Source organism: Etheostoma spectabile, chromosome 9 (genome assembly GCF_008692095.1).
Source record: "Etheostoma spectabile isolate EspeVRDwgs_2016 chromosome 9, UIUC_Espe_1.0, whole genome shotgun sequence".
In the NCBI taxonomy this organism is placed as follows: domain Eukaryota; kingdom Metazoa; phylum Chordata; class Actinopteri; order Perciformes; family Percidae; genus Etheostoma; species Etheostoma spectabile.
This window is the reverse complement of record NC_045741.1, coordinates 3,632,171-3,639,149: the sequence shown is the minus strand read 5'-3', so window position 1 is coordinate 3,639,149 and position 6,979 is coordinate 3,632,171. Positions and strand designations below refer to the sequence as shown.

The 6,979-nt window shown below is 42.7% G+C and overlaps 1 protein-coding gene across 15 annotated transcripts in view; it reads right to left on the bottom strand.

Annotated features, from left to right (window-relative positions):
• fgfr3 (fibroblast growth factor receptor 3) overlaps positions 1-6,979 on the bottom strand; it is an 85,202-nt gene that overhangs the window by 24,143 nt on the left and 54,080 nt on the right. The gene's annotated exons all lie outside the window — the stretch shown is intronic.

Below are 6,979 nucleotides of genomic sequence, written 5' to 3'. Positions count from 1 at the left end.
GGGGAACAGAACACAACCGTCATATGTCATTACAACACATTGACATTGGTGAGGATACCGAGCCTGGGAGTTTGGTGTTGTATGTTCAGGCCTGATAGACTCGTGGTAGTACTAGCACTAGTATATTTCCACTTATGAATACACAGATTCAAGTCAAGTTTATCAAGAGTTCATATCTCCAGACATAAAAAAATCTGCAAACTGACTCAATTCTGATTTAACCCTTAATAGTGAGTATATATAATCATCCTTTCACTTTCATCCGGACCCCAGACCTTGAAATGACCCATCGCCGAGCCGCCAGGTTGGTAAAACAGAGCGTGCAGTGTGCGCTGATGGTTACCGAGGTGCTATGGTAGTGCAACTTCCTGGTATCAATCGCATTCTGCTCGGCGTAGCACAGATGTGACTTTTGACACGGTGCACACGTCCTGATATGAAACGGCTCTGTGTGTCCACAGAACACAACACGATGGAAAGGACTGATGAGCAGAGAGCGCTCTGACTAGGTGTCTGCTGCAGACTTTGGATCAGATTTTATATGAAATGTTTTTTACACACTTTTTTACATATGGGTTGGGAAATTCTTAGTCATTCTCAGGGTGTACGACAGCTTAACAGAGTTTAAAAAAACAAAAAAAAAACACAAATAGCCCCCGATAGCCAGCTGTAATCATCTGGAATATCATTTTACTGTTAGTCCAGGCCTATGTGTTCTTGTTTTATGCGTATGTCCTGTATATTTGTAGTTTATCTAATGTTTTCTTTTAATCCTCGTGTTGTCCTTCTGGATGCAAATTAACACTTAAAACCCCCCCGCAACTTTTCACTTATTTTGCCACTTTTTTTAAACGATTTTGTCTCTTGTCAACATTTTTGGCACTTTTTCCCCCACCACCTGCAGTATAAACTAACAATAACTTATTACCAATATTTTCACACTCAGTTTGGGATTTTATGGTCAATAAACCTCATGTAGCCTTACGTTTGAGTTAAAAAAGCAGAAAGTATGAATTATTTTGACTGATATTTGAGATCAGAGGATGTTGACGGATAATTACAGAGTGTCAAAGTTTAGTCAGAATAATGCTATAAAATGAAATAAAACACCCACAATTCAATGAATAAAGTGAACTGATCCTTAGTTTTACTTCTTAAGAGCATTTCATGAAACCATCCGTGTCACTTTTGGGCAATTTGGTTGAAAGAAACCCAAAAGTTGTGATGCAGAAACTTTGAAAACGGGTCAGACGGGTTTGAGCCAAAGACAACAGGAGCCATCTAGGGACAGCAGATACAAATCAGCCTGCATGGCTAAATCTGGCACTTTTACAAACTGGAGTCATGTTGATTAATGTGCGTCCACTTGTAAGTTAAAGAAAAAAGGAGAAATCAAAAAAGTAAAGAAAGTAATTTCAACTCATTGATATAAAGAGCACTGCATGGGGGATTATTTTCATAAGAGAAAGCTCAGTAAAGTCTCTTAAAACCATTTCCTTCTCTCACTGCAGTAGAGGCAGGCAGGATTTCGTCTTTTTTTTTTTATTTCTCTGAAATTGGTTCCACTCTGCCAGTCAAGAGCAATCCATCCCCAGAGACGAGTCGCAGGGTAAATTTTGCATACTGTAGTAATTCAAAACAGGTGGGGCCGCAGACTGATACTAACTTGACAGATTCTGAAGCTGCTCTGAGGCAGAGGGAGCAGCGCGGCACAGCACCGCCCGGCGTGGAAGGGCGACGCGAGAACAGGGGAGCTGCTACGCATCGATGGGCACGGGGCCAAGAGGGACGACCTCTGCGAGCTGAAGTGGAAAACGCAGACGCCGATGCCGTGCTCGTTGCAGCGACCCGAGCGTGGAGAGGGAGGTCAGAATTGCTAAAAGACGGGGAGTGAGTGATGTCAACAAAGAGGCTTTTCAGGATGGAACACTTAACATCACCTGCGTAGGAAAATGGGCCGACCCGGAGAGGGCTTAGTGTTTTCACAAACGTTTAACCCCACACGTTTGGGTAGGAGGCCAGCCATTCACAGGACGTGTGTGTGTGTGTGTGTGTGTGTGTGTATATATATATATATATATATATATATATATATATATACACTCTCCTCCCCTCCTTCTCCTCCACTCTGTCTTACAGTATACACTCCTTCAATCTCTCTTACTTGGAGGCACATGCGGAAAATAATGTAACAGTGTAAATATTATGCCTCGGTGTGCTTTTATGCAGTTGCGTGGTAACGTGGACCAGGCGGCCCGCTCAACACTGGCAACTGTTTTTTTGAGACAGGGTCTCAACCCCCCCCCCCCCCCCCCCCCCCCCACACAACACGCACACACTCTCAGAGCCAGGAATCAAACTGCAGTCAATGGCTGCTCTCATGAGGATGAGTGACGCCTTCGGCTGCGGTCGCTGACACAGAGGAGTGGGGTGGTGGGGGGGGGGGGGGGGCAACGCACAAGGAGGGAAGCTAGAAGGTGGTAAAATACGAGCTGAAGTTGATGCTCAGTAGAGTCCATGACCACCAACACAAACAGATCTGTGATCGGAGTTGTGGTCTTATTGAGGTCTCCATTTCTTAAAAACCTTGATGCCAGAGAGGGCACATCTTACTGTTCTCAACCCCCCTAACCGGTTCTCAAAGTTTCTATATCTGAAATTTGGGTTTCTTTCAAGATAATTTCCACAAAAATTACACGGATGGTTCCACTGAAATGCTTTTTTTTTTCAGCAAAGTATCCTGACTAAACTTGAACATATACCAGTCTGGGATCCTCTCATTATGTTCCTCTGATTTGAAATATTAGGCAAAATAATTTATAAATTCAGCTTTTTATAACTGAAAAAATAGATATAATTTACTAAATGTAGAAAAAGAAACAAAAACCTTGAAAAAAGCGTCAAGAACTTTGAAATATACACTTTTACTCGGGAGGACAACACAAGAGTTAAGTTAAGCTACTTTGAAGTACTTCTGACACCACTATATACATCTGACTGCTGTAGTTACTTGTGCAGGTCCAGATTTTACATTTACTTTCAGATGATTATGGATGCTGTCAAGGAAAGAGCTTGGTGGCATGTGACACTGTCAAAATCCCAGCTTAATTTCAGCTGAATAAAACATGTATTTTTGATACAATCTGTAGAGGAGCATGCAATCCTTTAACTTAATCTCTCAGCATGAAAGCCCCCAAATTGGAGATAGATTCATCACTGGGCAGATTTTGATAATTTCACAATTCAGTTACTTATTGTATTATTGAGTACTTTTCCCAAATAAATGATAAGTGCTTTGCTAGTCTAAGACTTTTTTTTTATCCTAAAGCGAGACTATGTAACTTTAGAATTAGGAAATACCATAACTTTCCACTTAGAAATTAAAGTTAATAAGCAATTATATAACAATGTTAATATAGCGTGAATTTCCCCCAGTCAGGAAGTCATTTTTCCTTTAATTCAGACACCACATGAATGCAGCACCAACGCTCTATCTCGCATTGTTAACGGAAGTGAAAATAATGTGTGTATCCACCCCGAGATTTAGCTCCGGTCCAATATGTAATGGGTTTGGCCCATGCTGCACCCAACAGTGGCCACTATTAGCAAGAGTTTCATAGTCTTGCTAATTTTAAATTTGGACTTTTACTGCCACCACTGCCCACTTATTAACTTTGAATGGGCATTCACACTTTAATTCCCCTCTGTCTTTCCCTTGGCACATTTAATCATTTTCGCCATACATGCCACTTGCTTTTATGACCATGCTACTCTGGCTAACCCCCGTTGAACCTGCAGCATTATTCCCCAAACGTGATAATCCCATCCATTCCAATCATGCCAGATTCCAAACAGAATTAAATTATTAAGGAGCTTACGTTAGAGTCATACAAGGCTTTAAAGGTTTTAGGGCTTTGGCGGTGGACCGACAGAAGGGCCAAAGCCATGGGAATGGACAGGGAGTTTCACACTGCAAAAAGTGTGCGTCTGAAGGAGACATTAAACCAACACAGTCTAAATAGAGGGAAATAGAAATGATAATTATGTTGGGATTTGTGTTGACATCAGCATGACACATCTTGAGCAAAATAAAGTGCAAAAAAAGTTGTGAAGTTACCTCACCACAGTAGGCAGATTCTTTCAAGTATTTTAATCTGAATAAGAATTCAAGAGTCCCGAGCCAGCATAAACGGTTTATAAAGATACAGACATTTTTTGCAGTGTAGCAGTTGTCTGAGAAAACACAGGAAGCTCTGCTCCCTTAATAGTCCAAACCCTCCGTCTTCACCTTGCAAAATAGACCTGTCAGAACCAGCGGGGCCAGTTAGCAGAATTTATGACTGTGTCAGAGTGGACCAGTGGCCCGGATCTGTGCTACCGTCTAATTTGACCTACAGAGAAAGTGGAAACAGATAGATGCCGCCCTAAGGATTTGCTATTAGAGCTCGCAGAGTTTGTGGGTCTGTTCCCTGGGTTTGGCTCTATGTACTGTACATCAACATAGAGGAAAAGACTGTAAAATGGGAAGTTTGAGAGTTCAAAGAAAAAAGAAATGGGTGAGAAAACCAAATAAACAGGATAATCTATCTTGTGATATCCCCTGGTGTGTTTGGGTAAAAGCGAAGGGTAGAAACGGGGGGGGGGGGGGGGGGGGGGGGGGGGGGTGAAGACTGTGGAAGGTTAAAAAATTTAAAAAGAGTCCAAAAATAATCTTGCAAAGTGTAGAAATTCCTACGCGGCCTACAGGGACTCACAATCCAGGCTGTGTTAAAATCTGGACTGGAAAAACAAGGATTTAAAGTGCTTAAAGTCTTAAAAAGTAACAGTGTGGAGCCAGTTTAATAGCCCTGCCTTTGGAAAACCTGTCAAAACAGGGATTGAAAAATCAGTTAGAGCGCCGAGCGACCTGGACCAAATGAAACACAATCATTACATTGTCAACCTTTGTTTCGCTTGTGCCGCCGCCGTTTAGCATGAACACAATAAAATCCCTTCCACCATATGTGGCTGCGTACAACAGCATTGGCTTTGGCTGTCAAAGCCTCAGGCCAGCTCAATAGGCAGGCGACACGCCCATCTCTCCCCACCTCCGTCTGATGGCTCAATAGAGAGGGGAACTTTAACCTTTAGGTCCTGCCCCTCCATTATGGAGGAGGCTCCGAGCGCCACAGTTGTCTGGGAAGGCGCACAATGCTCCGGCACATCGCCCTGCTGGAATTTCATTTTCCATTTTACAAATGGGCCACACATCCCATTTGCCGTTTCATTTGCTTTCAACAAACGTAGCGTTTAGTTCTCTGTGTCGCATCTCAATAGACTTACAAAGCGCCTGTTAGATGGCACTGAATGTCTGAACAACCTCCAGCACGCTCATGGAAAAGAATCTACTGAGATGTTAGTGTGGTACAACTATCCCAGCCTGTAAGACTGGATTATCTGAGGATTTGTCTGATTTGTGCTTTTGATTGAACTACCAATACTGACAGTTGTTGATAACGACTTATTTTGCTGACACTTTTCAGCATAATTCCAGTTTAAGTGTTACCTGCTAACTAATGCTAACTAGACATAGTAGTAATAGCATTTTCCTCCAGAAATACATTAATAAAAGCATGTGGAAAAGCATCTAGACCATCATGGGAGATTAAGAATGTCAACTGAAAACCATGTGACCTGCACCAACGCTTTCAAGGAACCTTACCGTCGCAAAATGTCCTTAAAAACTTCAGAACAGAAAATATCCTTCACAAATGAGCCAACATAAGTCTATTAAAAAATACAACTGAATATAAGAAATGTTCTGTAGGATACGGAAGAGGATTAGGGCCAGATGTGAAAAATGTATTTAAGTTGTGAGTTTAATGTCAGAACTCAAATGCATTTTTCACATTTGGCCCTGATCCTCTTCCTCAGAAGGAAGTGAACCTGATGAGATAACATTCATCTGTATAAGAATAAAAACGTCTTGTCAGAAAGGTTGTCTTTAAGCAACAAAGCAGAACACGGTGCATCTTCAGAAAAGCCCCCTTTCATCCACTCCAGTGTGAAGACAGGAGGTACTTTTGTAGGCGAGTAATGGACCTTAATGGCCCCCTCAGTCCCTGCTTTCTCTTACACTTGTGCTGATCCGAAGGCACTTAGAGAAAATGACAAACTGTGCTGGTAGGCGGTGCTGAGTGGAGAGGACTACACTGTGCTGCTCTGCATGGACCAGTTAGCAAGTCACTTAAAGTCACCCGTCCGAACCTTGAAAATCCGACACGCTCGCGAGTCATTCAGCTGGAATTAACCACGGCTGTCGACTCAAAAATCATCTTGTCGTTTCCATATGGATTGCCGGGGGAAGACAGCTTCACCTTAAGGACCCAGTTGGAGGAATAGAGTCTTTAGAAGGCCATTGTCAGGCTGTCAGGACTCGTGGTGCCCTCCCATCTACCCCCCCTGACCCTTCCAGATGAACGCATCACAGGGAGCGGCACGGCACGACTTGAAAAATTTCCGCCCCCACAATAGATTGCATATCGCACTGCATTCTGTCTTTCATGTGTCTGTCCACACAATGACGATTCAATCTTCAGCCGGTTCATGAAAGACTTAAAGTGCTCATATTATGAAAAAAAAACACTTTTGGGGGATTTGGGGTGTTATTTTGTGTCTCTGGTGCTTTCACACAAATACAAACTTGGAAAAAAAACACTATCCATGCTGTTTTGAGTCAGATCCGGTTTCTGAATGTTTTCTTCAGTCTCCAGATGAGCTGTTCAACATCTGCACGGCTTTCTACGTCACTAGCCAAGATGAGGTGGCTAACTGTAGCATGCTAGCGCTAGCAAGCTAGCTTGTTCTCAATGGCAAAACACTGCTACAACACCCACTAGTTGACCATAGTCTCCAGAAGAACTACTTCCTGTCCCTGTTCTGCAGATATTTTACAAGTGTCCTCGTCTAGAAGAAGTCTCCCATCTGATCCTGCCTTGGA